The following is a 10,659-nucleotide window of genomic DNA, read 5'->3' as shown; positions in this document are numbered from 1 at the left end:
ACACTAACACCAGTTAGTAATTCTAAAATTATTCCTTCAAAGAAGGAGCAATAATGAACACATAGAGGGCATTGCATTACTGAAGAGCCCTTCACAGAAGTCTTGGAGTTTAAGGTTGGTGGGTGATTTTAATTTAGCCTTTTGAGAATTCTCTTGCCCTTTGGGCATAAATCTCCTCAGCCAGTGAAAACTGTTGTCATTTTCTACATAGAATAACATTGCCCTAATGAGCTACCCATAGAGAGCAGATCAACCTTTGGGAACAGAAGTATACATGATCTTGGGAGCAAATGGTCAAATTACATTTAAATATCCAATAATAATACTGGTTATATTCTGATACCTGTTTTCAGTTGCAGAAGAATGACTAAAGTTGTAAATTGCATTTCTTAGCATTTTACTTTTCCAAAATACATATGGTAATCTATGCAAGAACAAATAAATCAGATTAAGTAAAATTAATTTTAGTAATATACATCAGGGTTTCCAAAAGTTCAGTACAATCAATTGGCAAATTTACTTTGCAAGTTAAAGTGTTTGTGCTAGGTTTTTTTTGTTTTTTAATGATGATATATCACAAAGAGTAACTGAATAAATTAAGTTTAATGAATCTGAAACATTATACTAATTATTTCATTTAAATAAATGCCTTTATGATGGGACTTTCATAAAAATATTTATGAGATTTAAATAATCATCAAAATGCTCTGATTGTTAATGAACTTTGGATCTACCTTATGTAGTGCATATTTTCAAAGGCATGAAAATGGGAGGCTTGGAAGACTTTGCTGGACAAAAGAAAACTTAGTGGATAAATTTAAAAAATAGTAGAAACTGCACACTGTCAGGGGTTGATGGGTTGGTGGAATACTTATAATATTACATATACTTTTACATAAAATCATAAAGCCATACATAGATGCATGCCATAAAATTTTCTTGTAGAAAGCTTTCTGGCATCACTGATACTTCAAGTTCTCTGCTTAAAAATGAATGTTTTTTAAAATGTATGTGCTGTTTCCTTAAATAAATGACAAAAACCCCAGTCATACTTAATCTGTTACTGGGTCATGAGTTTTCTAGGTAGCTGTTCATAGAAATTATTATGAATGGTTTAAAATATTAATTCAGTCATAACTCTTTATTTATAATAAATATTCCAGTCTGGTTAAGATTTATTTGCTATTGTTTTCCATCTTTATTCCAGGACATTTCAATAAATCAGGGGATTCCTATACATCTGGCAGTTTGCTTTGGTCCTGTCAGCAATATTTCTATCCTTCACTACAGTGGACATCTGTTGTTTTTGCTTGCCTAGCAACTTTTTAAAAATATACCTTTAAAAAAAAAAAAACAGATTTACTTATTTGAGAGGGAGAATGTGTGAGCTGGGGGCGGGGGAGAGGCAAAGGGAGAGGGAGGAGGAGAAAGCAGAGTTCCTTTTGAGCACAGAGCCCAACATGGGAATAGATCCAGGACCTACGAAATTAATATCTGAGCTAAAAACAAGAGTCAGATGCTTAACCGACTAAGCCACCCAGGAACCCCCAAAATATACCTCTTGTTTACTAGGGGGACCACTTTCTCTCCCAAATGTCTGCATTTTGTTATCTCTGGTGAGACCAACCACTCTTTCCAGAAGTGGCTACAAGACCACTCTTTCCATGGTTTATATCCACTTTCACCATAAAGTAAGTTTACCTCATCTACAAAATAAACTCACCCTGGTTCTCTAAGATTTTGGTATTTTTCTTTTCCTGGAGAACCTTACAAGAGGAACTTAAAAAAAAAAAAAAAAATTACAGTCTCCACCACTACAGCTGGTCTACTTCTTCCACTACTCATTCTAGATTCCCATCACCTTGGAATAGCATCTCTCCTTGTAAGGGCCTATTTAGCCAGAGCGGCCCCACCTCGGTTGAACAGCCATTTTGTTGTTTATGCAGTAAAACTTAAACTGACCCTGCCCCCCCCACCCCGGGAACTTACTTAAAAGCAAGTCTGGGAAACCAGTCCCAGGTAACAAAGCCCAAATACAAGGGTGGGTCAGGTCAGGTGGAAATAATAGCCCCAATGCAGGGATGAGTCGGGTCAGGTGGAGACATCCAATCAGTAAAGCGTGAATACTGTCTCCCTAGCTACCAAGGAGTGTGGGCCCTACCTTTTGGGTGCCAATTCTGACCAAGGTGATAGGCTAGTTCAAATAGCTACTATGGGGTGAATTGTAATTCAATTGGCCACCTGTGTGTGACCTAGCATGACTGAGCAGCTTTCTCTGTGTGTTACAATCTCATTGGCCACCTGTGTGTGGCCAGACCCAACCACATGGCCTTTGCTCTATAAAAGTTAGTCTGTAAGGCAGGGAGGGGTTGCCTCTTTGCAAGAAACATACCTGGCCAGTCAGTTTGATTCTTGATGCAAAATAAAGCTTTGATGCAAAATAAAGATTCTTGGCACGGAATAAAGCTTTGCTTGACCTTCGTTTTGTATCAGTCTCGTTCCTTTGACCATGGACCCAACACTCCTCAGTGAAGTGACTTGAGTAGCAGGGTAACCAAGATCTACATCTCTGAATGATCTATATCTCTGGTGGGCATTAGTCACCATGCTTTTCAGAGGCTCAGAATGGTGTAGTTTTTAAATTTAAAAAAAAAGAACCCAAGTGTTTAGGAATAAAGAGAAAACATGTCTCCAAAGCACTTTCAAACAGCTTAGAAAAAGAAAGCAAAAGAGAAGGCAGACATAAAATGCTGACATTTGGGAAATCTTACAGAAGAGTATGATTTGGGGAATTATTTGTAAATTCTTGGAATTTTTCTACAAGACTGAAATTATATCTAAGTAATAAAGTATAGCATTTGACTTCTTCCTTATGAAAAATAAGACGAGGTTTTAGTTCATTCTATGCACCTCTGTGAGACTCAAAGCTCTGTATGAGATGCTGACATTTCTCTATGATCCTGTATTCTATGAGCCGCTTGCCCATTCCAAAGTTCCGTATGTTGGTCAAGCTGAACTTTCATAGTTTTCCAAGTTTCACTGTAAGAAAAGATGATTCCTTATAATGAGGGAAGTGTTTGAAAATTATTTCTGCAAAACTTTTAAAATTTAATTTGCAAGGACAAGTAAAAATTTAAAAGTTTTATTCTCCCTGTTTAAAATAAGAGGCTTTTCTTTCTCTCAAAGCATTTACTTTAGAAAACTTGTATTTTTTCCTCTTCTTAAATGTGTAAAAATAATCATGTCATATATATATGACTTATATCATATATGTCCTTCTGAAAGTTAAAATAGGTCTTGCCAATGTAAGAGTAGGTTAGCATAAGTACAGCCATCTTAGCTTGGGCAGCCATCTCAGGCCCAAGGGCTGAACTTTCCCCTACTTTACTTTAGTTCCAGGGACCCCCACCCTGCTTTAGTAACAGGAATACCTAACCCTGTAAACACTTCCAGGAAAAACTGCTATACCTAACCCTGTAAACACTTCCAAGAAAGTACCTAACCCTGTAACCATCCCGGCAACAGCTAATCAGCCTACTGCAGAAAAGTCTGAAACTTCTCCTCCCCCCCGGCCCCCGCCCCAAGCCTCTTATAATGACCCATAAAAACCCCTGCCTTAACTAGCCTCGGTGTCCAAGTCCCTACTCTGCTGTGTCGGGTATACTTGGGCCCAAGCTTTAGCTTGTCAAATAAACCTCGCTGTGTGACTTGCATTATCGAGAGTGTTCTCTGTCTAATTGAGGGGTGGTCGACTCCGTACCCTAACACCAACTTTATGACCTAGCAATGGCTTTCTCAGGGACCTGGGGGCCATCTGTTCAGAATATAAATGTCAAGGAAGAGAGAGACTCTCCCAGTTTCTGTGGGTGAGTGGAAGTCTCGGTCTGGTGGATTCCTTGCCCCAAATTGCAAAACTACCTCCTATCATAAAGATATGAGAACTTTATTATTCTTTTATATACAGAAAACACAGACAGTCACGCCAATTACCAGGTGAATCTAGGATGAACTATGTGTGACAATGGTCCTGCCAAGACCTCTTAGTTATTGAGGACTGGTTATTGTTTTCCTTGAGAACATTTTTGTAATGGGTTGTGTCTGCTTGATTATATAACAGGGTGAGATTTAATTTTGTCTTTGCAATTTCTTAGTGGATCGTCTGTGATACACCTCACGTTTTGGTTTGATGCTTATTCAATAATAAAATTGTTTTCTTTTTCTATAAAAACAAACAAACAACAACAGAAACCCAAGAGAGGCCCTAGTGATGATCTGGAAGCCAAATGTGTTACTGTGTTATTTTCTACTCCATTTTATAACAGCAGCCTTACCTCTTTCTGAAGAATTGAGTCTTTTGCCCATGCCACAATAGGTTTCTTTTCTTTTCTTGCTGGTCTGTTGGCACAAAGGGCCCAAGGCAAAAAAGGAATGGCCAGCAAACCCTATACCGAGGGAGGAAAGATTACTCCAAACTTTGCTGTGAAAGAGAGGAAAATGAAAGGTAGTCAATGCTCAGAGATTAAAAACAAAAACAAAAACCCTTTGGTCTTCTTGCTCCCACTTTTATTGATCCTTCAGGATAATCACAAACCCTAATCACTATTTCTCAAGCACTTGATTGTGACAAGGGTTCTTACTGAAACTAGAAGGATCTGTTTATGGAAAAGATATAATGGGCTAATCTGCATGTTCTAGCCTAAAGGGTAATGCATGCATCAGTTGGATCACAGGGCAGCTGTTTGGAGTGATAAAGCTTCACAGAAGGCAAAGGCCCCGTGGCATTCCAATGGTGGAGTGGTCCTATAGGCCCAGGCATTCCAAAGGCTCACACCCTTCTCTAAAAATTTCCCTTCGCCCCCAGTGGCTTCTGTGTTATGTTTTAGCAAGCCAGGTATTACGGTTGTTTCCATGCTCTACATTAATCCTAATGGCAAAAGACCAGTAGCCATGACTTAAGGTTTAAGGGAGTTCTTTCTGTTTCCCCTCATGGGAATTCAGAAGTCAGTAGGACTTCTAGACCCACATAGCCTAAGACTGTGGAAATAGGAGTCATAAATTCCTAAATTGGTCATTAAGTGTGATAGTAAGTAGGTTTATTCCTACTTCAAACTTTTGGTACTCAGACCCATATTTTGTATCTCTAGGGTGAAAAAAGGTGATCCTAGAAACCATATTGGTGTTTTTAATACTAATATAGCTTAGATTTGAAATAGGAGGAGTAATTATTATAATACCTATAATGGGCCAAGTACTGTTCTAATTGTCTTACCTATAAAATCTTTAATGCTCAAAACTATTTTTGAGTATTCATACCTCCATTTTTTTGGCTAAATAACTATTCTAAATTCCCATTACTAATAAATGTGACATTTGAACAGTCTAGCTCCGGAGATCATGAACCAAATCACTAGATTATACTATCTCTTAGATGAAAGTATTTTTCGTGTTATTGTTATTATAACTGAAAATGTTCCTCTGTTGTGGCTTTATTTACATTATATAAACTTCAGATATAGTCATAATGGAATTGATAATATTTTGAATAATTTACACATCATTTTAGAATATAACTCAATAGTATTCTCATTTTTATGAGAATATACAAACTAAAGATGCTTTATGAAAATACAGAGAGGGTTCCTGGGTGCTGCAGCCACTTGAGCAGCTGTCTTTGGCTCAGGTCATGATCCCAGGGTCCTGGGAAAATAATATGGATTATTTTCATTTGAATAGCTATGGATAGTCAAATAATTTTGCATACTATGTTTTAATATTGCAAATTGCTTTTGAAGGTTGTGGATTTTCATTATATTTTTTCACCTTTTAATATATTTATTGTGCATTTGGATATCCTCTTTGAAGAGTCTATTCCAGTCTTTTGCCCATTTTTCTATTATTTTATTTTACTTGTTTATTTTTATTTTTTAATCTAAACTCAACTAATTAACATATAATATGTGTTTCTATCTCAAACAAATGAATAAAATCTTTTGAAAATATAGACAGAGGGACACCTGGGTGGCTCAGTTGTTAAGCGTCTGCCTTCAGCTCCTGTCATGGTCCCAGAGTCCTGGGATTGAGCTTCCTGCTTTGCAGGAGGCCTGCTTCTCCTTCTCCCACTCCCCCTGCTTGTGTTCCTTCTCTTGCTCTTTCTGTCAAATAAACAAAAATCTTAAAAAAAAAAAAAAAGTGTGTGTGTATATATATATACACACACACATTTTTTTAAAGATTTTTGTTTAAAGAAATTAAAGATTTAAAGACAGAAAAACTAAATGAGACATTATTTAGAGATTTGTATCAAAAATTTTAATGTACAAAAGACAATGTGGTGGAATTAATTTAAAAGAAAGCCCTAATCCCTATTCCATGTAAAATTAATTTGTGAAGTTTCCAGTTCTCAAATCTCAATATTCTTATAATCAGCTGTGAAGACTATAGAAATACCCATGTTTTGGCCACAGCCCACAATTGAATCAATTTTTCTGGGGTGAAGGCAGGGCAATCAATACTTTTAAATGGTTTAACCCCAGATGATTCAAATGTGCAGGCAGAGTTGAGACTCCTTGGTTTTTTTATATAGTCCAAACATTGAAGATTTTAATGTATCTACTGTGATGAGGTAATAAATATTTCAGTGTAATAATGAAAGAAATATTGAATAAAAATGAATATCAAGGGATGCCTAGGTGGCTCAGTTGGTTAAGCAACTGCCTTTGGATCTGGTCATGATCCTGGAGTCCCAGGATTGAGTCTGACATCAGGCTCCCTGCTCAGCAAGAAGTCTGCTTCTCCCACTGACCTCTCTCCTCTCATACTCTCTCTCTCTCTCATTCTCTCTCTCTCTCTCAAATAAATAAATGAATAAAATCAAAAGGTGCAACTAATTTGAATGTTTTCATATAGAAGTGAAAGTTCTGCACTAGTGAGGCTTTAAATCACTAAATACTACCTGGCAGGTGCAAATGGCAAACCTAAGATACACTGAAAAATATATGATCAACATGAAGTAATCATACGGTGCTAAATACACCTTTGAGGATGAAAATGGTTAAATGATATGAAGAAAATGACAGGAAATTATTCCTAATGAATACAAGAATTATACTAATTAAGTAAATATACCTGACTTTGATGAGAATTTGAACATAAAAATTGTGAGTGGAATTCTAAGAATATGCATTTCTTTTTCTTTTTTTTAAAGAATTTATTTATTTATTTGACAGAGATCACAAGTAGGCAGAGAGGCAGGAAGAGAGAAAGAGGATGAAGTAGGCTCCCCAATGAGCAGAGAGCCCGATGCGGGACTTGATCCCAGGACTCTGGGATCATGACCTGAGCCGAAGGCAGAGGCTTTAACCCACTGAGCTACCCAGGCGCCCCAAGAATATGCATTTCTATTAATTATTATCCTTGCCTATTTCATTTTAGGAGATTAACAGAGGCTTCAGTTTTGGGTTAAATTACAGTTGTGCACATCTACTGACCTTTTTATATAGCTCTATCACACATGTAATTCTTTGGGAATCAACTGCACATAGTCAGTTGGAATTGGCTCCGACAATGTTAGAAACACCCAACTAGTAAAATGCAGGAACTATCCATGTTGTTCTCTTTAAAAGTTAAAGGCTGTAGTTCAGTCTGAATATAAAGGACCAGATAATAGAAACAGTGGTAACTGAGCTGGATTAACAGTAGGTGTGTTCACCTCAAACTTTAAATTATAAAATTATCTTTTATTTGTTCTTTTAATTTTCTTCTTTATAGACATTTCTCTCTAAGGCCAAAATTTTGGTGTTTTTCTTTTACTTTTTTTTTTTTCTTCTCCATATTTCTTAGCCATAGAAAACCTTTTCTAAAACTATTTAAAATAATCATAAAGTGTCCAAATGTTTTCTAAAACCTCAAGTTTGAATAAGATTAATGTTTATTCTTTCTGAACTCATTTCCTAATTTGTAAAGCAAAAGATCTACCTCATATAATTATTTTAAGGTTTTTGGTGAAAAAGATACGTGGTTGGTGAAAAATTTTTCTATATATGTATTAAAGGCATTGCCAGTGACCTAAGTTATTGGTAAGTTTAGAACTTTAAACATTTCAAATGCCTTTAAAATTAACTTTGTATTTGTAATTCACATATTCCTATAAATTTTTGCTCAGTTTGGCTCAACTCTTGCTCATAAATTTAAAATAAAACAACTTAAGGAAAAGTAACATTAAAAGAGTTGGCATCTTAATATTCCTTAAGAGTTAGGTTAGTTTTAAAATATTAAAAGTAGTTTTCACTTCTTAAAAAAATTATTATTTCTAGAAAGTTACTGTAGATTCAGATTATAACACTGTACTATAATTATGGTTCAGATGGTACTGTTATTCTTAGCTCATATTTTCATTTGTATGTAACTTCATGACAAGTACCTTTTCGGGCTAGAATTTCTCACACTTTTCAAGCAAAAAATAGAATTTTTTTCTGTAGATTGTTTGAATAAGCAACAATTCACCAACTGCTAGGATAAAAAGGGTGTTTTAGAAATGCTGTGAAAAAGTTTTCTTTTACTTGTTTTTTCCAACTTTTAACTGTTCTTTTCAATTTATAATAGTTTTATACTTGTATACCCACTTCATACTTTTCATAATCCACTACAAAAGTAGTATGCTAAATTTAAAAAAATGCTACAGGAGAGAATTCAGTGATTTTTTTTAATAAAAATAAAAATTAAAATTAAAATTAAAAGATATCCATATCTTCAAAGAAGAATAAACAAAGCAAACTATAGAATTTTTAAAAAATCAATCCAAAATGATATCCTTGATTGAATTTTATGATTATTGATATCATCTAGACTTTCATTTTCTGGAGAGTCAATTCATTTGTGGTGAGACTCTAAAAATAGTCCAGAATGGTAGTGGAGTGGGCAAAAGCCCAGACCTATGACAAATGGATAAAAACAGAGGTTTTGAATTTTAACTATGAATGCTCTACTAAGAGATAGAAAGTTGTGCCTCAGGAACTCCACGGTCACCTTCTGGGTACCAGGACCCACACCTGAATATCAACCACCAGCCACCCAGTGTTCATGACAGTCAAGCACCCAATTCTGTGTATGGAGTGGTGCAGAAAACCATGGTGAATAGTGAAGTTCAATCTGCTTATGTGCCCTCCATGTTCAGCACTGCCATAGCATGTGTTAAGGGATCTTCTAGACTTCATCATGCAAAAACTGCCCTATATTTAGTAGTTGCTATTTGTAGATGATGCTTATATTTACTGTTCTACATGTTTGTCTGTAGTGAAGCATTGGCTCAAAATTTCAGACCATCTTTGGTTCTTTATAGTTTGAATCATTTTGTCCAAATGCTGCTTCCCCTGTCTTATGTAGCTGCATAGCCAGACTCTTGGAACTGGTGGATGACTCAGTGGTGACCATCTAATTAAATTCTGACCATCTTGTCAAATCTCCACTACCTAGTGCAGATCCACCTCACACTATAATAAGGATAATGACAACAATAATAACACCCAATTAGTAAGTACTAACTCTTTACTCACAGTGTTTAACATTGTCTGTCCCTATGATCTATAATCAGATAGTCCTTGGTTCACAACCTTAGTAGGGAGGATGATCCCATCCCTGCTCCCAAAGATGTACACATCTTAATCACCAGAACCTGTGAGTGTGTTATGTTACACGACAAGGAAAATTTGAAGAGGCAGATGGAATTATGGTTGCTAATTAGCTGACTTTGAGTTGGGGAGGTTATCCTGAGTTATCTGAGTTAGGGTATTGTATTTTCAAGAGGTTGATAGGAGATTCAATGTCAGAATGATGCAGCATAAGAAAGATTCAATGGCTATTGCTGGCTTTGAAGTTGGAAGGAGAACCAAGCAACTTCTACAAGCCAGGAAAGGCAAGGACATGGATTCTCCCCTACAAACTGCAGAAGAAACACAGTTTTGCTGACACCTTGATATTAACCCAGTGAGGTCCATTTTGGACTTCTAACTTTGAGAACTGTAAGAAAATAAATTTCATGTTACTTTTAATCACAAGTGAAAATTTGTTACAGCAACAATAAGAAACTAATACAACTTATCTCCAATGTCCCTATTAATGTGAATAATGGAAATGAGAGCAAAGATTATAGGAGAACATAAAGTTTCCTTAAAATAATAATTGGATAGATTACTAAACACTTGAAATATTGGAATTTCTTATAGATTGAGAAGGAATTGATAACTGTTTCATGGAAAGGGGTCAAGGTACAAATTGAATCTGAACTGAGGGAATTAAAGAAGAAATAAAATATTTGAGATTGTGAATAGGTAAAAGTAAAAGCTAAATTACACTCTTAAAATTGTGTGTGTTTTCTGGTGCGATATATCTTATATCATTTTTCCACCTAATTCCTAAAGAACAAGACTTTCCCAAAGTACTGCATATTCCAAGAGATGAAACCATTTTTGAAGTTAGGGAAGCATGTATATGGCACATATTAAGTGTTGAATTGATCGATTAATGCTCTAGAAACATGGCTTTATTGCTAGAATGTGTCTGGGTATTCTAACTCTGATCACTAGATAAATATATTTTCTCCATTGCAAGCTTAGCTTGAAGTTACTGAGTTATGTCACTCCAAAATTTCTCTAATATGTCATT

This window comes from Lontra canadensis, unplaced genomic scaffold, assembly GCF_010015895.1.
Source record: "Lontra canadensis isolate GAN:19392208 unplaced genomic scaffold, GSC_riverotter_1.0 scaffold80, whole genome shotgun sequence".
NCBI classification, from domain to species: Eukaryota; Metazoa; Chordata; class Mammalia; order Carnivora; family Mustelidae; genus Lontra; species Lontra canadensis.
This window is presented reverse-complemented; position numbering follows the sequence as displayed.